This window comes from Rana temporaria, chromosome 6 (genome assembly GCF_905171775.1).
Source record: "Rana temporaria chromosome 6, aRanTem1.1, whole genome shotgun sequence".
NCBI classification, from domain to species: Eukaryota; Metazoa; Chordata; class Amphibia; order Anura; family Ranidae; genus Rana; species Rana temporaria.
In genome coordinates, this window is record NC_053494.1 from 20,287,061 (window position 1) to 20,309,842 (window position 22,782).

The following is a 22,782-nucleotide window of genomic DNA, read 5'->3' on the forward strand; positions in this document are numbered from 1 at the left end:
TGGCATCCATGAGATCGGTAGTCCCCAGGCTGTGGCAGAGCCGCCATTTTCAGTGTGTGATAGAGGGAGAGAGAGGAGCGGAGCCGGGACCGGCACCGGGGAGGAAAAGCTGCTGAGCTGGAGGTCAGTGTCATACACCGGGGTCCCCGGGACTCGTACGCGGTGGGGGTGGATGATGTGACGGGTCATGTGATGTTAGGTGTCGGGGAGCCGTGTGCCCTGGCACGGTGGGGGCAGAGGGTCAGGTGACTGTGCCCGGGCATGTCTTGGTAGGGGTCATGTGACCCGTGTACAGGTGTGATAGAACATCGGACCGGGGAGCGCTGTGATGATCAGATGTGATGGGAACTGTCATGAGATGTGATTGGTCAGAATCATTGTACTGTGTGATGATATGGGAGGGCTGTGTACAGTGTGGTGTGTGATTGGCACAATAATGGCATGTGATGGGCACCGTCGTGGCATTTGATGGACACCATTGTGGCAAATGATTGGCATTTGATGGGCACCGTTGTACCTAGCTACAATAATGGTGTGTGATGGGCACAGTTGTGGCGTGTGATGGGCACAATAATGGCATGTGATGGCCACGGTGTGTGAAGATCATGTGATTGGTACAGTAATGGTTAGTGATGGGCACAGTTGTGACATTTGGACACTGTTGGGGCTAGTGGTTGGCATAATAATGGCATTTGGTGGGCACCGTGTGGCTACTGGTTGGTGTGGTGTGTGATGGGCACAATAATATAATGGCGTGTGATTGGTACAGTAATGGTCAGTGATGGGCACAGCTTTAGTGTGTGATGTTGGATTTGAGATGGGCATAGCGATGACATGGATTGTGCTGGATGAGAACTGTTGTGTCTTGTGTGATTGGTGGCAAGTGAGGGAGGGGCTTCTTATTACTGGTGATCAGTGGAAAGAACACCACATTACAATAGTGGCCATGAGAAAAATGCCCATGTCCGTATTGGTCAGTGTAGGGGCACCCCCACATTTGTGATCAGTGGGAAGAATGTTCCTTACATTGGTGATCAGTGGGAAGAATGTTCCTTACATTGGTGATCAGTGAGAAGAATGTCCCTTACATTGGTGATCAGTGGGAAGAATGCTCCTTACATTGGTGATCAGTGGGAAGAATGTCCCTTACATTGGTGATCAGTGGGAAGAATGTTCCTTACATTGGTGATCAGTGGGAAGAATGTCCCTTACATTGGTGGTCAGTGGGAAGAATGCTCCTTACATTGGTGATCAGTGGGAAGAATGTCCCTTACATTGGTGGTCAGTGGGAATAATGCTCCTTACATTGGTGATCAGTGGGAAGAATGTTCCTTACATTGGTGATCAGTGAGAAGAATGTTCCTTACATTGGTGATCAGTGAGAAGAATGTTCCTTACATTGGTGATCAGTGGGAAGAATGTCCCTTACATTGGTGATCAGTGAGAAGAATGTCCCTTACATTGGTGATCAGTGGGAAGAATGTTCCTTACATTGGTGGTCAGTGAGAAGAATGTTCCTTACATTGGTGATCAGTGGGAAGAATGTTCCTTACATTGGTGATCAGTGGGAAGAATGTTCCTTACATTGGTGATCAGTGAGAAGAATGTCCCTTACATTGGTGATCAGTGGGAAGAATGTTCCTTACATTGGTGATCAGTGGGAAGAATGTTCCTTACATTGGTGATCAGTGGGAAGAATGTTCCTTACATTGGTGATCAGTGAGAAGAATGCCCCTTACATTGGTGGTCAGTGGGAAGAATGTCCCTTACATTGGTGATCAGTGGGAAGAATGTCCCTTACATTGGTGATCAGTGAGAAGAATGCCCCTTACATTGGTGGTCAGTGGGAAGAATGTCCCTTACATTGGGGATCAGTGGGAAGAATGCTCCTTACATTGGTGATCAGTGAGAAGAATGCTCCTTACATTGGTGGTCAGTGGGAAGAATGTCCCTTACATTGGTGATCAGTGGGAAGAATGTCCCTTACATTGGTGATCAGTGAGAAGAATGCTCCTTACATTGGTGGTCAGTGGGAAGAATGTCCCTTACATTGGTGGTCAGTGGGAAGAATGCCCCTTACATTGGTGATCAGTGGGAAGAATGTTCCTTACATTGGTGATCAGTGAGAAGAATGTTCCTTACATTGGTGATCAGTGAGAAGAATGTTCCTTACATTGGTGATCAGTGGGAAGAATGTCCCTTACATTGGTGATCAGTGGGAAGAATGTCTCTTACATTGGTGATCAGTGAGAAGAATGTTCCTTACATTGGTGATCAGTGAGAAGAATGTTCCTTACATTGGTGATCAGTGAGAAGAATGTTCCTTACATTGGTGATCAGTGGGAAGAATGCCCCTTACATTGGTGGTCAGTGGGAAGAATGTCCCTTACATTGGTGATCAGTGGGAAGAATGTTCCTTACATTGGTGATCAGTGGGAAGAATGTCTCTTACATTGGTGATCAGTGGGAAGAATGTTCCTTACATTGGTGATCAGTGAGAAGAATGTCCCTTACATTGGTGATCAGTGGGAAGAATGTTCCTTACATTGGTGATCAGTGGGAAGAATGTCCCTTACATTGGTGATCAGTGGGAAGAATGCCCCTTACATTGGTGATCAGTGGGAAGAATGTCCCTTACATTGGTGATCAGTGAGAAGAATGTTCCTTACATTGGTGATCAGTGAGAAGAATGTCCCTTACATTGGTGATCAGTGGGAAGAATGCTCCTTACATTGGTGATCAGTGGGAAGAATGTCCCTTACATTGGTGATCAGTGGGAAGAATGTCCCTTACATTGGTGATCAGTGGGAAGAATGTTCCTTACATTGGTGATCAGTGGGAAGAATGTCCCTTACATTGGTGATCAGTGGGAAGAATGTTCCTTACATTGGTGATCAGTGGGAAGAATGTCCCTTACATTGGTGATCAGTGGGAAGAATGTTCCTTACATTGGTGATCAGTGGGAAGAATGCTCCTTACATTGGTGATCAGTGGGAAGAATGCTCCTTACATTGGTGATCAGTGGGAAGAATGTCCCTTACATTGGTGATCAGTGGGAAGAATGTTCCTTACATTGGTGATCAGTGGGAAGAATGCTCCTTACATTGGTGATCAGTGGGAAGAATGCTCCTTACATTGGTGATCAGTGGGAAGAATGTCCCTTACATTGGTGATCAGTGGGAAGAATGTTCCTTACATTGGTGATCAGTGGGAAGAATGCTCCTTACATTGGTGATCAGTGGGAAGAATGCTCCTTACATTGGTGATCAGTGGGAAGAATGTCCCTTACATTGGTGATCAGTGGGAAGAATGTCCCTTACATTGGTGATCAGTGGGAAGAATGTTCCTTACATTGGTGATCAGTGGGAAGAATGTCCCTTACATTGGTGATCAGTGGGAAGAATGTTCCTTACATTGGTGATCAGTGGGAAGAATGCTCCTTACATTGGTGATCAGTGGGAAGAATGTTCCTTACATTGGTGATCAGTGGGAAGAATGTCCCTTACATTGGTGATCAGTGAGAAGAATGTCCCTTACATTGGTGATCAGTGGGAAGAATGTCCCTTACATTGGTGGAAGGTTGTGCACAGATGGCATTGATATCTGTCGGCCCTTCGGAGAGAGTTGTGATTTTTATGTGCTCGGCCTCTCTGTAAAATGACGGTGACACTGCTGGGCTCTCCGAGACTCCCCTCCAGATATGGAATCCGTGGCTCTGAATGTCACTTGTACGGCTCTCCGCAGCATCTGGAGTGGAGTGGAGTGGAGTGGAGTGGAGGTCATTAATGTACGATCTAGATAAGATTATTGTACATGAGCGGCCGGCCGCACGCCGAGATCTTATCTGCCAGTGTATTGCGTTCTCTCACGTCTGCTATAATAACCTTGTTACTACCTCGGGGCTTCTGCTCCCGTCCCTCAGAAAGTGCTTGTGTTGTAAGGTGACTGCGATTCTTTTCTTTGTACTACGGACGGACGGTGGCTGGTGGACGTTTAGATAAACGACGGCAGAGGCAATTTTTTTTTTTTTGGACACGTGTTCAACCGTCTGGAATCCTAAGGCCTCCTGTGTTTGGTTTATTTCAACACAGAAATTTTTCTGGGAAGTAGAAACAAAGATACTTTTTTGATCAGTTCCTCTTTGCTTTACCGTATATATATATATATATATCTTCAATTAAAATGAAAAAGAGATTTATACACACTTGCTCTGTGCAGGGGTATTGCACAGAGCAGCCCCCCGGTGCGTCCTCATAGTGAAAACCGTGCACTATGGGGACGCTCCCGAGCTGTGTGCATCCATAGACACGCAAGGCCTGGCCCCTCCCCTTATCCCTCTTCACACGGTTTGACAGCGACTCTTGCTTCCCTTAAATTTTCGGGACCATTGTCATTAGGGGTGCAACGGATCAAAAAACTCACGGTTCGGATCGTTCCCCGGATCAGGGCCACAAATTGGATCTTTTTTTGGATCACTACCATATATAGTTCCCACTGTAATTGTCCGCGTTATCTCCCCCCCCACTGTAATGTACGCATCATCTCCCCCCCCCCCACTGTAATGTCTGCCTCATCCCCCCCCCCACTGTAATGTCTGCCTCATCTCCCCCCACTGTAATGTCTGCCTCATATCTCCCCCCCACTGTAATGTCCGCCTCATCTCCCCCCCACTGTAATGTCCGCCTCATCTCCCCCCCCCCCACTGTAATGTCCGCCTCATCTCCCCCCCCCCACTGTAATGTCCGCCTCATCTCCCCCCCCCCCCACTGTAATGTCCGCCTCATCTCCCCCCCCACTGTAATGTCTGCCTCATCTCCCCCCACTGTAATGTCTGCCTCATCTCCCCCCACTGTAATGTCTGCCTCATCTCCCCCCACTGTAATGTCTGCCTCATCTCCCCCCCCACTGTAATGTCTGCCTCATCTCCCCCCCCACTGTAATGTCTGCCTCATCTCCCCCCCCACTGTAATGTCCGCCTCATCTCCCCCCCCCCCCCACTGTAATGTCCGCCTCATCTCCCCCCCCCCCACTGTAATGTCCGCCTCATCTCCCCCCCCCACTGTAATGTCCGCCTCATCTCCCCCCCCCACTGTAATGTCCGCCTCATCTCCCCCCCCCACTGTAATGTCCGCCTCATCTCCCCCCCCCCCACTGTAATGTCCGCCTCATCTCCCCCCCACTGTAATGTCCGCCTCATCTCCCCCCACTGTAATGTCCGCCTCATCTCCCCCCACTGTAATGTCCCCCTCATCCCCCCCCCCCCCCCTGTAATGTCCGCCTCATCTCCCCCCCCCCCCACTGTAATGTCCGCCTCATCTCCCCCCCCCCCACTGTAATGTCCGCCTCATCTCCCCCCCACTGTAATGTCCGCCTCATCTCCCCCCCCCCCACTGTAATGTCCGCCTCATCTCCCCCCCCCCCCCCACTGTAATGTCCGCCTCATCTCCCCCCCCCCCCCCACTGTAATGTCCGCCTCATCCCCCCCCCCCACTGTAATGTCCGCCTCATCTCCCCCCCATTGTAATGTCCGCCTCATCTCCCCCCCCCCCCATTGTAATGTCCGCCTCATCTCCCCCCCACTGTAATGTCCGCGTCATCCTCCCCCCCCCCCCACTGTAATGTCCGCCTCATCTCCCCCCCACTGTAATGTCGGCGTCATCAATTTTGAAACATTTTTGGGACCATTGTCATATTTACAGCAAAAAGTGCTATAAAAATGCACTGATTATTGTGAAAATGTCAATTGCAGTTTGGGAGTTAACCACTAGCGGGCGCTGAATCACACGATCAATGACGGTGCCACAGTGAAGAACGGGGAAGGTGTGGTTACGCACAGCTCTCCTTTTTTCAGCTCCAGTGACCGATCGCGGCGATCGGGTCACGGAGCTTCGGACCGGGTCGCGGGCACGCGCCCCACGGCTGGGCATTCAACAATCACGTACAGGTACGTGATTGTGCCCAGCCGTGCCATTCTGCCGACGTATATCGGCGTTAGGCGGTCCTTAAGTGGTTAAAGCGGATTTTTGGAGTTCACCTATTTTTTCATTTTTGTGAAAAGGTGAATTTGTCCTAATCTCCGTCTCCTGTAATCTGAAACAGGCAGAGTTCAGACTGGGAGAAGGTGGGGCAGTAATTGGGGGCAATCAGGTGTCATCCATGCACTTGTACTGACAAGGAACATGCTGACAGGTGAAGAGCAGAGAGATAACCTTATCAGTCTGTTCCTTTATTGTCCAATCATAGGCTTAAGGCAGCGAGGTGAACAAGCTTTGTTGCTTAAATGCAGCAGTGAAGTGTCCGGTCACCAGGCCGGCTGAGCTACCGGGCAAGACTTTGTATATCTGAGCGCCGTGCAAATCTCAGGACTGGATGGACAGAAATACAAATTATAGGGTGTCTAAAACCTCTCCCATGTATTTCAATTCAGGTCCAGATTTAAATCAGGGTTTGACAAATTTTCTTGGAATCTAGGAGCCAGCTAAAAAACTTAGGAGCCAGAAAACGCACCCCGTCCCGACGAGCTTGCGCGCAGAAGCGAACACATACGTGAGCAGCGCCCGCATATGTAAACGGTATGTGAGGTATCGCCGCGATTGGTAGAGCGAGAGCAATAATTCTAGCCCTAGACCTTCTCTGTAACTCAAAACATGCAACTTGTAGAATTTTTTTTAAACGTCGCCTATGAAGATTTTAAAGGGTAAAAGTTTGTCGCCATTCCACGAGCGGACGCAATTTTGAAGCGTGACATGTTAGATATGAATTTACTCGGCGTAACATTATCTTTCATAATATAAAAAAAAATGGGGATAACTTTACTGTTGTCTTATTTTTTAATTAAAAAAAGTGTAATTTTTTCCCAAAAAAGTGCGCTTGTAAGACCGCTGCGCAAATACGGCGTAACAGAAAGTATTGCAACGATCGCCATTTTATTCTCTAGGGTGTTAGGATAAAAAATATATATAATGTTTGGGGGTTCTAATTAGAGGGAAGAATATGGCAGTGAAAATAGTGTAAAATGACATTATTGCTGTTTAACTTGTAATGCTTAACTTGTAATACCAACGGCCACCACCAGGTGGCGCCAGCTCACATCTGGTGGTAATAACTTGTAATACCAACGGCTCACCACCAGATGGCGCCAGCTCACCTTCCAAGCCAAGTCGCCAGGACACTATTTCTAGTCGCCATGGCGACCGGGATTTGTTGAGCCCTGATTTAAAGGGATATTAAAGGCAATTAAAAAAACAAATAATAAACATGTTCTACTTGCCTGCTCTGTGTCTTGGTTTTGCCTCCTTTTTAAGGGCCCCACGCCGGCAGTCCTGGCCCCTCCCTCTTCTTTAAGGGCCCCATGCCGGCAGTCCTGGCCCCTCTCTCCTCTTTAAGGGCCCCACGCCGGCAGTCCTGGCCCCTCCCTCCTCTTTAAGGGCCCTATGCCGGGAAACGTCCTGGCCCCTCCCCCCAGAGCAAGCATCTTGCAATGGGGGCACCTAAGCAGACGTGCTCCCGAGCCGTACACAGAGCCGTGGCTTGTCCCAGCTTCTGCTCTCTCCTCGTTGGCCAATGGCTCCTGCTGCTGTCTCAGCTAATGAGGAAGAGTCACTGGAGAGCCGAGGCACTCATGCACATCACTGGATCGAGAGGGGGGCTCAGGTAAGTATTATGACGTCACGCCCGGTACCCGGAAGTAAACAAAGCCGCAATCGCGGCTGTCGGCATGTGATCGGTGATTTTTTATTTTTTTCATGCTTGTAAACCTGGAGGAGAGATGTGGGGCCTTTTTGATCCCACATCTTTCCATAAAGAGGACCTGTCACACTGATTCCTATTACAAGGGATGTTTACATTCCTTGTAATAGGAATAAAAGTGATCAAAAAAAAAAAGTGTAAAATAAAATTAAAACATTTTTTTTTTTTCAAAACGCCCCTGTCCCTGTTATCTCGCGCGCAGAAGCGAACATGCATGCAAGTCCCGCCCACATATGTAAACGCCGTTCAAACCCCCACATGTGAGGTATCGTCGCGTGCGTTAGAGCGTGTGCAACAATTCAAGCACTAGACCTCCTCTGTAACTCGAAAATGGTAACCTGTAAAAAATGTCAAAGCGTCCCCAATGGAGATTTTTAAGTACCGAACTTTGGCGCCATTCCATCAGTGTGCGCAATTTTAAAGCGTGACATGTTAGGTATCTATTCACTCGGCACAACATCATCTTTCACATTATACAAAAAATTGGGCTAACTTTAGTGTTTTGTTATTTTTTAATTCATGAAACCGAAAGGCGTTTGAAAAATTATTGTGCAAAGAAAAAAAGTTGCAATGACCGCCATTTTATTCCCTAGGGTGTCTGCTAAAAAAAATATATAATGTTTGGGGGCTCTGATTAATTTTCTAGCAAAAAAATTGTGATTTTTACATGAAGGAGAGAAGTGGCAAAATAGGCCCGGTGGTCAAGTGGTTAAAGGAACCTATTTAGAAAATAAAAAACAAAACCTTTACAACCCCTTTAACCACTTGCCGACCTCCTCATGTACATATACGTCAGCAGAATGGAACGGACAGGCACATCAACGTACCTGTACGTCCTCTGCTAGACGTGGGTGGGGGGTCCGATCGGGACCCCCCCCCCCCCGGTACATGCGGAGGTCGGGTCCGCTCGGGGAGCAATCCGGGACGACGGCGCGGCCATTTGTTTTTAGCCGCTCCGTCGCAATCGCTCCCCGGAGCTGAAGAACGGGGAGAGCCGTGTGTAAACACGGCTTCCCCGTGCTTCACTGTGGCGGCGCATCGATCGAGTGATCCCTTTTATAGGGGAGACTCGATCGATTTTGTCAATCCTACAGCCACACCCCCCTACACTAGTAAACACACACACAGTGATCCCTAAATGTTACAGCGCCCCCTGTGTTTAACTCCCAAACAGCAACTGTCATTTTCACAATAAACAATGCAATTTAAATGCATTTTTTGCTGTGAAAATAACAATGGTCCCAAAAATGTGTCAAAATTGTCCGAAGTGTCCGCCATAATGTCGCAGTCACGAAAAAAATCGCTGATCGCCGCCATTAGTAGTAAAAAAAAATAAAAAAAATAAAAATGCAAAAAAACTATCCCCTATTTTGTAAACGCTATAAATTTTGTGCAAACCAACCGATAAACGATTATTGCGTTTTTTTTTACCAAAAATAGGTAGAAGAATACGTATCGGCCTAAACTGAGGAAAAAAAATGTTATATATGTTTTTGGGGGATATTTATTACAGCAAAAAGTAAAAAATATTGAATTTTTTTCAAAATTGTCACTCTATTTTTGTTTATAGCGCAAAAAATTAAAACCGCAGAGGTGATCAAATACCACCAAAAGAAAGCTCTATTTGTGGGGAAAAAAGGACGCCAATTTTGTTTGGGAGCCACGTCGCACGACCGCGCAATTGTCTGTTAAAGCGACGCAGTCCCGAACTGTAAAAACCCCTTGGGTCTTTAGGCAGCAATATGGTCCGGGGCTTAAGTGGTTAAAGGTGCCGATCTTAATCCTTCATTTCAGTGAGACGTGTAAGCGGCCGATCGATGAGTCTCATTTGTTTGGTTACACTTCCTTCCTGCTAGCACGATGTTTGTCGTTTCCTGCTGCTAAAATTACTCGCGTCTTCACGTGTTTCTCTAACGTGATTTTCTTTTAAGCTTCTACTAATAAGGACCGGGGATATTTTCAGTTCTGAGCGGACACGCGTGTAATTCAGCATTCCCAACAGTCATGCGTGGCTTGGAGTATGGAGCTCAGGATCGTTCGATATATAAGTATATAATCTTTCACCGATTTGCCATCTTAATCTTGCTGTTTGTGGTCAGATCTTTATAGCTCCCCCCACTTGTTACAGTCTGTACAATCTTCTTTAGATCTGCTGACAACTGTGCGGTGCAAGAGTCTGCGTGATTGGATGGATTAGGTAGGTTCTCCTATTATATTGCTTTGGTAGATCTAAAGTTGATTGCACGCAGATTGCTTGGTGGGATTGTGTGTTGAGCCTAAGGGCCCTTTCACGCGGGGCTGTCCAGTGCAGGCTCCGCTTTAGCGTAGCGGGGATCGCTCCGACGATCCCCGCTGAGCAGGCGGGTGACAGGTCTGTCTGCACACTGTGTAGTGACCAACCTGTCAGAGCGCCGCTTTCCCCTATGGGGGATCGGATGACGACGGACTGTAAAGTCCGTTATCACCTGATCCGCCAGACGGAAGAAAAAGTAGGGTTTTTCTCTGTCACGGGTCGGATGTCAGCGGGCATGTCACCGCTGAAATCCGTGGCTCCACAGAGGAGCACGGAGGGGCCCGTTCAGGTCCGCCTAAAAATCTGGCAGGCGGTGCGCCTGTGTGAAAGGGCCCTTTAAAGTGATACTAAAGGTTTGTGTTTAATTTTTTTAAATAACAAACATGTCATACTTGCCTCCACTGTGCAGTTCGTCTTGCACAGAGTGGCCCCCGATCGTCCTCTTCTGGGGTCCCCCTCTGGGAAGCCCTCTCACAAAGCGGGTTACCTTGCGGGCGCGCTCCTGTGTCAACTGGACATGCAGCCAAAATCCCGTGTCATGTATGACTCTGCCCCAGCGGCCGCGTCATTGGATTGACAGCAGTGGGAGCCAATGGCTGCGCTGCTTGCTATCAATCTATCTAATGAAGAGCCAAGAAGCTGTGGAGAGCGACAAGGGATCGCGCCCATGGAAATTTGGGGCTAAGGTAAGTAAAAGGGGGGGGGGGGGGCGGACACTGCAAGGTGTTTTTTCACCTCAATGCATAGGATGCATTAACCACTTCAGCCCTGGAAGAATTGACCCCCCTTCCTGACCAGAGCACTTTTTGCGATTCTGCACTGCGTCGCTTTAACTGACAATTGCGCGGTCGCGCTAAGTGCCTCCCAAACTAAATTGACGTCCTTTTTTCCCCACAAATAGAGCTTTCTTTTGGTGGTATTTGATAACCTCTGCGGTTTTTATTTTTTGCGCTATTAACAAAAAAACAGCAACAATTAAAAAATAAAATAAAAATTATATATATATATATATATATATATATATATATATATATATATATATATATATATATATATATATATATATATCTTTTTGCTATAATAAATATCCCCAAGATATATATAAAAAAAAAAAAATTTTTTTCTTCAGTTTAGGCCGATATGTATTCTATAGATTTTTGGTAAACAAAAATCGCAATAAGCGTATTTTGATTGGTTTGCGCAAACGTTATAGTGTCTACAAAATAGGGGATAGTTTTATGGCATTTTTATTATAAATTTTTTCGTTTATTAGTAGTGCAGATGGGGTACAGGAGATGGTCAGAGACGTGGGAACAGGAGATGGTCAGAGACGGCAGACGGGGTACAGGAGATGGTCAGAGACGGCAGACGTGGGAACAGGAGATGGTCAGAGACGGCAGACGTGGGAACAGGAGATGGTCAGAGACGGCAGGCGGGGGTACAGGAGATGGTCAGAGACGGCAGGCGGGGGTACAGGAGATGGTCAGAGACGGCAGGCGGGGGTACAGGAGATGGTCAGAGATGGCAGGCGGGGGTACAGGAGATGGTCAGAGACGGCAGGCGGGGGTACAGGAGATGGTCAGAGACGGCAGGCGGGGGTACAGGAGATGGTCAGAGACGGCAGATGGGGTACAGGAGATGGTCAGAGACGGCAGACGTGGGAACAGGAGATGGTCAGAGACGGCAGACGGGGTACAGGAGATGGTCAGAGACTGCAGACGTGGGTACAGGAGATGGTCAGAGACGGCAGACGTGGGTACAGGAGATGGTCAGAGACGGCAGACGTGGGTACAGGAGATGGTCAGAGACGGCAGACGTGGGTACAGGAGATGGTCAGAGACGGCAGACGTGGGAACAGGAGATGGTCAGAGACGGCAGACGTGGGAACAGGAGATGGTCAGAGACGGCAGACGTGGGTACAGGAGATGGTCAGAGACGGCAGACGGGGGGGGTACAGGAGATGGTCAGAGACGGCAGACGGGGGGGTACAGGAGATGGTCAGAGACGGCAGACGGGGGGGTACAGGAGATGGTCAGAGACGGCAGACATATTGTATATGACTGCTATAAATGACTATTATAACAGGGCAGTAGGAAAACACAAACTGCTGTCTGTCGGTTCCCCGGGGGGGGGGGGGCGACACAAAAAGTGCCAAAGGGCTGTAGGCATCAGGACTTTATAGGGTCACCTCTGACTACCAGGAAGGTTTTAAACCATCCATTCAATTGTTATTATGTGGAGCACGCTCACATGGCACGTAGTTGTAGATAAATCTAAAGAAGATTGTGCAATCAAAGTGCAGCAACAAATGAAACTAAAAATCTTTAAAAAGCACGGAGTCATCATCTGTTCAGGAAATGTGGGGTCATGACAAGAGAGCAGGAAGCACAGAATCCCGAGGTTTTTTCTGTAGAACGTTGCGCCGTGTGATAAGATCAGTCCGGCTTCCTGACATGCAAATGTAGAAATAATGGCGTACTGATTTGTTTACATGGAGCCGTCTGCTCCGGCTATTTCCATATTTTCCATCGCTGCTTCTGTCTGGTTGTCATCTTTATCCGGCCTATCAGACTCTATAACCAGCCAGGTCACATAAATATTTGGGATCCCGCTGACGGCTCAAATATATTTTGTCGCTCAATGGAGGCTGGAAGTGTGTGTGTGTATGTATGTGTGTGTGTGTGTGTGTGTGTATATATATATATATATATATATTGTGTGTGTGTGTGTGTGTATATATGTGTATATATGTGTATATATATATATATATATATTTATATATATATATATATATATATATATATATATATATATATATATAAATATAAATAATTATACCAGGGCTCGACAAATCCCGGGCGCCAGGTCGCCATGGCGACTAGAAATAGGGTCCTGGCGACTTGGCTTGGAAGGGGGGCAAAAAAAAAAAATTTTTTTTTTTTTTTTTTTTTTTTGCGAGCTGGGGCCATCTGGTGGTGAGCCGTTGGTATTACAAGTTATTACCACCAGATGTGAGCTGGCGCCCTCTGGTGGTGGCCGTTGGTATTGCAAGTTAAAGCGGTGGTTCCCCTAAAAATAAAATGTTGACATTGCATTTAGCAAATAAATTACAGTTAGAATCGGCTTGTTTTATTTAAAAAATACCTCCGTACGTATCGCTTCCATTATTCGGTCCCACCGCCACTTCCGGGTACGATGCAGGCGGTGGGCGTTCCTAATTGATTGACAGGCATCCGAACGACGCATCCATCGCGTCACGAGATGCCGAAAAAAGCCGAACGTCGGTGCGCATGCGCCGTATAGAGCCGCACCGACGTTCGGCTTTTTTCGGCATCTCGTGACGCGATGGATGCGTCGTTCGGATGCCTGTCAATCAATTAGGAATGCCCACCGCCTGCATCGTACCCGGAAGTGGCGGTGGGACCGAATAATGGAAACGATACGTACGGAGGTATTTTTTAAATAAAACAAGCCGATTCTAACTGTAATTTATTTGCTAAATGCGATGTCAACATTTTATTTTTAGGGGAACCACCGCTTTAAGCATTACAAGTTAAACAGCAATTCCAATGTCATTTTTCACTATTTTCACTGCCATCTTCTTCCCTCTAATTAGAACCCCCAAACATTATATATATTTATCTTAACACCCTAGAGAATAAAATGGCGATCGTTGCAATACTTTCTGTCACGCCGTATTTGCGCAGCGGTCTTACAAGCGCACTTTTTTTGTGAAAAAATTACACTTTTTTTAATTAAAAAATAAAACAGTAAAGTTATGCCCATTTTTTTTTTATATTATGAAAGATAATGTTACGCCGAGTAAATTCATACCCAACACGTCGCGCTTCAAAATTGCGTCCGCTCGTGGAATGCCGACAAACTTTTACCCTTTAAAATCTTCATAGGCGACGTTTAAAAAAAATCTACAGGTTGCATGTTTTGAGTTACAGAGGAGGTCTAGAGCTAGAATTATTGCTCTCGCTCTACCAATCGCGGCGATACCTCACATGTGTGGTTTGAACACTGTTTACATATGCGGGCGCTGCTCACGTATGTGTTCGCTTCTGCGCGCAAGCTCGTCGGGACGGGGTGCGTTTTCTGGCTCCTAACTTTTTTACCTGGCTCCTAGATTACAAGCAGATTTGTCAACCCCTGTATTATACACACACAGAAGAGTTGATATACTAATACTGGAGAGTGCAAAATCTGGTGCAGCTCTGCATGGAAAGAAACCAATCGGCTTCCAGGTTTTATAGTCAAAGCTTAAAGCGGAGGTTCACCCTCAAAATTACATTTTTCGCTAACCTATCTCCAGCCTTAATAAAGGCTTGTAGCGTTGTAATTTTTTTTTTTTTAATGTGTACACTTACCTTTCTTCAGCCGTCTTCTTCCTTGCGGGGAGTGGGCGTGTCGCTCCTTTTCCCCGACGGGGAGCTCTGCGCAATGTCTCCTGGGAGTGAGTGTTGATCCTCCCAAGAGACGATTGACGTGCGGGTAAAGCGCGTCATCGCCTTCCGAAAATATACGACGGGGACTCGGCTCTTTACGGCGCCTGCGCCTGCCGTGTAGAGCTGATTGTGCAGGCGCCGTAAAGTGCCGAGTCCCCCTCGGATATTTTCGGAAGGCGATGACGCGCTTTCAGCCTCTTTCACGCGGAGCGGACCGTTTTTGTGTCCGCAAAAGCTCAGCCGGGATCATCCGTAATCCCCGCTGAGCTGTCGGCGGATAGGGCGGTCCCCGCACACAGTGCAGAGACCGCCCTGTCTCTCCTCCGCTCTCCCCTATGGGGAATCGGATGCAGACGGACCGTCTGTCCGTATTCATCCGATCCGTTTGGCCGGACGGAAGAAAAATAGGGTTTTCTTCCGTCCGAAAAAACGGACGCGGATGGTTGCGGACGTTAGCGGATGCATCAACCGCTAACGGACGCGATCCCATAGGGATGCATTACAAGTCCGTAAACGGACTTGTAATAAACGGACGAACGGTCTAAGGAACGCCTACTCCCCGGGGGAGCGAGAACCCGGAAGCCCCGTGAAAAAGACCATAAGACCGTAAGTACAGCGGTACAAAAAAAAAATCCAGCATACTGTAGATGTCGGCTAGATGTAACGTTCTGTTGTTGTTTTAGGGTGAACCCCCGCTTTAATTGAACAAGCTGGAGCTGATTGGCTTCCATGCAGAGCTGCACCAGATTTTGCACTTTGCAGCTTTAGTAAATCAACCCAGAGTGTGTCTGACTCTGTATACCTATCCTAGCTATCTACATATATATCCAGATGAGGAGTTACAGCACACTTCAGGAGTACCAAGATAAACAGCTAGGCATGCTCCAAACACTTGCTACCGATACACACTGCTACTGTTTTCCCTGCATACTGAGTAAACTACTCCTCGGTGTGTGTATAAAATATATATGCATGGGTGTCTGCAGGTAGGGGCAAATGGGGGGTCAAGTGCCCCACCCCTGGAATCTGGGATCGGATCAGCACTGTTAAATGCAGCACAGTGGCGTCGCTATGACGATGCGGGCGGCCCGCACCCGGGTGCCACCTGCCAGACAGGTGACACCATCAAGGTGCTGTCAACGACCCCCCCCCCCCATCAGTGTAGTGTGACTGCGGGCTCTTTTCCCTGCTCAGTCCAGCAGAGAACTTGGCGGGCTGTCAGAGATTCTCCCCCCCCCCCCTTCTCCTGTAATGGTGATGTGACGGCAGCTCTCACTAGGTTTGCCACCCAGCTTCCTACCCACTCCATTCCTTCCCCATTGGCCATAACTGAGGGCCAATCAAAGGAGACTAGGAGAGGGGAGCATCATGGGACATGTAGTCCCGAAGATTGGCGGCTCCATTTTCCACAGGGAGGAGGCTACTAAGAGAGAGAGATTGAGAGACTGCAGCCTGGAAAAAAGCTGAGGGAGTGAGTGCTACAGGCCAAAGAAAGAAGAGTGCTGCCCAGGGCCAATCAAAGGAGACTAGGAGAGGGGAGCATCATGGGACATGTAGTCCCGAAGATTGGCGGCTCCATTTTCCACAGGGAGGAGGCTACTAAGAGAGAGAGATTGAGAGACTGCAGCCTGGAAAAAAGCTGAGGGAGTGAGTGCTACAGGCCAAAGAAAGAAGAGTGCTGCCCAGCGCCACTAGAGAGAGCGCCACGCTGCACAGCGCCACTAGAGAGAGCGCCACGCTGCCCAGCGCCACTAGAGAGAGCGCCACGCTGCCCAGCGCCACTAGAGAGAGCGCGCCACGCTGCCCAGCGCCACTAGAGAGAGCGCGCCACGCTGCCCAGCGCCACCAGAGAGAGCGCCACGCTGCCCAGCGCCACTAGAGAGAGCGCCACGCTGCCCAGCGCCACTAGAGAGAGCGCCACGCTGCCCAGCGCCACTAGAGAGAGCGCCACGCTGCCCAGCGCCACTAGAGAGAGCGCCACGCTGCCCAGCGCCACTAGAGAGAGCTCCACGCTGCCCAGCGCCACTAGAGAGAGCGCCACGCTGCCCAGCGCCACTAGAGAGAGCGCCACGCTGCCCAGCGCCACTAGAGAGAGCGCCACGCTGCCCAGCGCCACTAGAGAGAGCGCCACGCTGCCCAGCGCCACTAGAGAGAGCGCCACGCTGCCCAGCGCCACTAGAGAGAGCGCCACGCTGCCCAGCGCCACCAGAGAGAGCGCCACGCTGCCCAGCGCCACCAGAGAGAGCGCCACGCTGCCCAGCGCCACCAGAGAGAGCGCCACGCTGCCCAGCGCCACCAGAGAGAGACTGAGCCACTGCCAGGGTACAGACATGCTACTCTACTGACCAGAGTTGCCCCCGGGGAACACAGAGTGAGCGATCGTCCAGCCGGAGGATACACCGCTGTCGTTTCGATGGGTCTGGTAAGAGGGCCTTTAATCGGCCATTATCCATTACTTATCCTGGGGACTGTACTACGTCTCTGACCATGATAATGTGATAATGACATTGCTGAAAAAAGATGTATGTATGTATGTAAAAGTGGGCCTTCTTTTGGCCTCATGTACACATAGCCTGCTTTGACTGAGAGCGGGTGACTGTCCATATGTCTCCATATTGTCGGGATCTTTCCCCAGCCTTTTTTTTTTTTTTGTGTGTGCGTTTTTTACCCCCCCCCTCCCCCTGACCACCCATGAAAGAGGCCTTAAAGGAGGCCAAAGCTCTTTTGGCCCTACTACCTATGGATGACCCATCACTCAGCGTGCATGCTCTGAACATGAAGAAATGTATCTGATGTTAGTCAAGCTACGATACCATTACAGAAAATGGAATGTGAAGCATTTTTCGGGATTGTTCAGTGTGTGAGGGGGGCACCATCTGCATCTTCAGCTGTCTTCTGGCAGCGAGATCGTCGTACATATGTCAGTGTTTAGGTCCTTTCTGCTCCTCCAGTTGCTTCAAAAGCCATGCTGGATGCGTTTCGCTCTCCGGGAAAGCTTAAAAGCCTGTGATTTATGGGGAAACCCTATTCCTTATGTACAGCCGAGATCACACCACCCAAAGTAGCCAATGAGGACAGGATATGGCTGAGTACAAGGCAGTAAAATGGACGTAATGCGCGGCCTGAAATAGAAATGACTGCATGTTATTAAATGGAACACCTTGATTCACACTGGGATTTTTTTTTTTTCATGCCATTTGAAAAGCGGTGACGTCTGTGCGGAAAATGAATTCTGGAGATGTAGAAAGGGAGCCTAGAGGGACAGTGCTTCTGCTGCCCATCCAGGTATTGCTGTAGTGCGCTTATCCACACCGCTGTCTGTAGCTGGTGAACCAGGAAACCCTTTTGTAATGTAGCCGAGGTGTTCCCAAACACACCCACCATAGGCTGCTCGCCGTCTCTCACATACAGAAATATATTGTGTGTCAGTGGTAGAGCTGCACGATTCTGGCTAAAATGAGAATCACGATTTTTTCGCTTAAAATAATATTCCCCCACAAATAGAGCTTTCTTTTGGTGGTATTTGATCACCTCTGCGGTTTTTATTTTTTGCGCTATAAACAAAAATAGAGCGACAATTTTGAAAAAAATGCAACATTTTTTTACTTTTTGCTATAATAAATATCCCCCAAAAACATATATAAAAACATTTTTTTCCTCAGTTTAGGCCGATACGTATTCTTCTACCTATTTTTGGTAAAAAAAAATCGCTTATCGATTGGTTTGCGCAAAATTTATAGCGTTTACAAAATAGGGGATAGTTTTATTGCATTTTTATATTATAGATTTTTTTTTTTTTTACTACTAATGGCGGCGATTAGCGATTTTTTTCGTGACTGCGACATTATGGCGGACACTTCGGACAATTTTGACACATTTTTGGGACCATTGTCATTTTCACAGCAAAAAATGCATTTAAATTGCATTGTTTATTGTGAAAATGACAGTTGCAGTTTGGGAGTTAACCACAGGGAGCGCTGTAGGATTTAGTGTTCACCTAGTGTGTGTTTACAACTGTAGGGGGGTGTGGCTGTAGGACTGACGTCATCGATCGAGTCTCCCTATAAAAGGGATCACTCGATCGATGCAGCGCCATAGTGAAGCACGGGGAAGCATACGGCTCTCCCCGTTCTTCAGCTCCAGGGAGTGATCGCGACGGAGGGGCTATAAACGAATAGCCGCGCCGTCGTCACGGATCTCTCCTGAGGTAAGCCGCACGCAGCGGAGGGGGTCCTCATCGGACCCCCAACCCGCTAGAAGGCAGGGACATATATATACGCCCATCTGCCTGTACGTGCCATTCTGTGGACGTAAATAGGCGTGCAGCGGGCGTTAAGTGGTTAAAGTGTATTTTTTCTGTAAAAATTTGCTGGGCAAATAAGGTGTGACATAAAATATTGCAACAACCACCATTTTATTCTCTAGGGTCTCTGCAAAAAAATATATATATATATATATATAATCTCATGTTTTGGTGTTCCAAGTAATTATCTAGCAGAAAATAATGATTTTTTACTTGTAAGCAACAAATGTCAGAAAAGGTTTGGTCTTTAAATGGTTAAACCTCCTTCATCTACACGCCAGAAGTCTTTCCTTTGATAAAAGAAGGAAGGGGTACTTTGTTTCTACTTATTTGCTTGTTGTAATTAAACTTGGCAGGCTGCCTGGATTTTGTTTTTTCAGCTGTGAGAACTCTCTGCACTTGTTAGGCTGGGTTCACACTACGGTTTTCCCGTCCGTCAGCCGCATACGATTTATATGAAAAACCGTATGCGGCTGAAACGGACGGGAACGTATGGAACCGCACATATGTACGTTTTCCATTGACATTAATGTTAAAGGAAAACGTATGCGGTTGCCATACTGTTTTAAAAACGACCGCAAAACCGTGGTTGAACACGGTTTTGCGTACGTTTAAAAAACGTTTTGCCAGCAAATCGTACGCACCCGGATGCATCTGAGTGCATACGATTTGCAATGCATTCTCTATCTATACGTTTTCCCGTCCGGGCCCGTACGTTTTCAATACTGAAATCGTATGCGGCTGATGGACGGGAAAACCGTAGTGTGAACCCAGCCTTACAAAGATTGTGATGTGTGTGTTTTGAAGATCGGGAAGAGAAAAAGATTGCGATTTCGATTCTTCGCGATTAATCGTGCAGCTTTAGTCAGTGGAGAAATAACAGCAGCTGTGCACCCCCTCCAGCACTGCCATTATGGCACATGCACAGATGCGCCCATGGGCTCTGCCCAGCCTTTGGGTCCTGGCAAAGCCTGTTGGCATGATTTTCCACGCACGTGCACAGATAACTACGAAAACCAACGCATGTCCAGATGTGCCTCTCTGGGGCCCCGAGCCTTGTTGCACATCAGGGGGCGGGTAGAAAGTCTTGCCTTGCCGAGAAACATGGAGATGCTGTACTTCCATCTTTGGTGTCATTGGGGGTAATTAATGCCCCCCATCTTTGATGTTCATTGGGAGGAATTGTGCCCCCCATCTTTGATGTTCATTGGGAGGAATTGTGCCCCCCATCTTTGGTGTCATTGGGAGGAATTGTGCCCCCCCCATCTTTGGTGTCATTTGGAGGAATTGTGCCCCCCCCATCTTTGATGTCATTGGGAGGAATTGTGCCCCCCATCTTTGATGTCATTGGGAGGAATTGTCCCCCCCATCTTTCATGTCATTGGAAGGAATTGTGCCCCATATCTTTGATGTCATTGGGAGGAATTGTGCCCCCCCATCTTTGTCATTGGGAGGAATTGTGCCCCCCCATCTTTGGTGTCATTGGGAGGAATTGTGCCCCATATCTTTGATGTCATTGGGAGGAATTGTGCCCCCCATCTTTGATGTCATTGGGAGGTATTGTGCCCCCCATCTTTGATGTCATTGGGAGGAATTGTGCCCCCCATCTTTGATGTCATTGGGAGGAATTGTGCCCACCATCTTTGATGTCATTGGGAGGAATTGTGCCCCCCATCTTTGATGTCATTGGGAGGAATTTTCCCCCATATCTTTGATGTCATTGGGAGGAATTGTGCCCCCCCATCTTTGGTGTCATTGGGAGGAATTGTGCCCCCCATCTTTGGTGTCATTGGGAGGAATTGTGCCCCCCCATCTTTGATGTCATTGGGAGGAATTGTGCCCCCCATCTTTGATGTCATTGGGAGGAATTGTGCCCCCCATCTTTGATGTCATTGGGAGGAATTGTGCCCCCCATCTTTGATGTCATTGGGAGGAATTGTGCCCCCCATCTTTGATGTCATTGGGAGGAATTGTGCCCCCCATCTTTGATGTCATTGGGAGGAATTGTGCCCCCCATTTTTTATGTCATTGGGATTGAATTGTGCCCCCCATCTTTGGTGTCATTGGGAGGAATTGCTCGTCTCCTACTGCCAACATCGCGGGCACCCTGGACAGGTAAGTGTCCATTTATTAAAAGTCAGCAGCTGCTGTATTTGTAGCTGCTGACTTTTAATATTTATTTTTTTGCGGGACCTCCGCTTTAAGCACCCCTCCATGTTGATCTATGTGCCCATGCCCACCTAGGTGATTAGAAGCAGAAAAAAAAAAACACTGCCAGTGCGTCCAGCAAAGCAGAAAAAATAAAAGTTTGATGCGTGTAAGCACGCTTTAATGCTCGGAACGTCAAGAGCCTGATCGTTAATTCATTTCAGTCGCCAAAATATATTATTTAATCACCAATGAATTGAATGCCCAAGCACATGATGCATCGAAACTCGTTTACAAGCGCCAATCGTTTATTGCAGAAGAGAGATTGTATGCATTAAAAATCCTGCCTGTTCACAATTTCGTTTTTCCTAAAGTTCCACTTTAAAAACACTGGCCCGGATTCAAGAAGCAATTGCGCCTGTGTAACCATAGGTTACACAGCGCAATTGCTTACTTGCCCCGGTGTTACGAATGCTCCTGATTCAGGAACCTCGTAACGCAGACTGCAGCCTAAAATCTGCGTGGCATAAGGCTCTTATGCCACGCATATCTTAGGCTGCGTTCTTGCGATGGCTGCTAAGGGCGCGCTCCCATTGTGCTTAGTGTATAGTATGCAAATTGCATACTAACACCGATTCACAATGTTGCGCGAGCCCTGCGTACGCAATTTACGTAGTTTCCGTACGGCGTGTTTAGCGTAAGGCTGCCCCTTCTAATAGCAGGGGCAGCCAATGCTAAAGTATACCCGTCGTTCCCGCGTCGCGACGTTCGAATTGTACGTAATTTGCGTAAGTGATTCGTGAATTTGCCGCAATGCACGTCGGGAAAGTTTTCCGACGGAGCATGCGCTCTACGCTCGGCGCGGGAGCGCGCCTAATTTAAATGATTCCCGCCCTCTACGGGATCATTTACATTAGGCGCCCTTACGCAGGGCAAGTTTACACAGCGCACACACAATTTACGGAGCTACTGCTCCGTGAATCGCGGGTAGCGCAGGAAATTTGCGGGGGCGCAGGGCAAAAACGCTGCCCTGCGCCTCCGTAACTAAGGGGCAACTCTACCTGAATCCGGGCCATTGTAGATGTAAATGGAGGTAATGCCTTGAAGACGTGTCTTGAATGTGGACTTTGTCCTTTCTGGAATAAGTTCCCCCCCCCCCCCACCATGGAAAATGTGTCGGTGATCCTGGGATCAAGGTGAGTGGTAATATATTAACCTGGCAGGGAGCTTATCACTGCACATCAGCTTCTCCCTTTTATTACCAGTTCTCACCTTGTACAGGCGAACACAGGATGTGAGGGCGATCGCTTTTTATGTTGGCCATACATGTAGCAATCTTCAGGCAATTTTTGTAGGAAGGAGAAAAAAAAATTAGCTTGGAGTTGGGCTTTACTTTGATTATTTCCCAAACGTTAATTATATGGATTGATATAGATAACCACATTATTAGAATTCTTGGCCCAGATTCTCGTAGGAGATACGACGGCGTATCTCCAGAAACGCCGTCGTATCTCTGAGTCTGAGCCGTCGTATCTTGGCGCCTGATTCAAAGAATCAGATACACCAGAATTTCACTATGATACAACCAGCGTAAGTCTCTTACGCCGTCGTATCTTAACTGCATATTTACGCTGGCCGCTAGGGGTGTGTACGCAGATTTACGCCTAGAAATATGTAAATCGGCTAGATACGCCTATTCACGAACGTACGCCCGGGCCGACGCAGTACAGATACGCCGTTTACGTTAGGCTTTTCCCGGCGTAAAGTTACCCCTGCTAGATGAGGCGTACCGATGTTAAGTATGGACGTCGGAACAGCGTCAAATTTTTCACGTTTTA

The 22,782-nt window shown here is 48.0% G+C and overlaps 1 protein-coding gene across 1 annotated transcript in view; it reads left to right on the forward strand.

Moving 5' to 3' along the window:
* Window positions 1–22,782, forward strand: part of PRPSAP2 (phosphoribosyl pyrophosphate synthetase associated protein 2) — a 112,888-nt gene continuing 90,106 nt past the window's right edge. The window contains exon 1 of the mRNA XM_040356419.1: window positions 1–123. The gene's annotated coding sequence lies outside the window, so the exon portion shown is untranslated. The remainder of the gene's footprint in view (window positions 124–22,782) is intronic.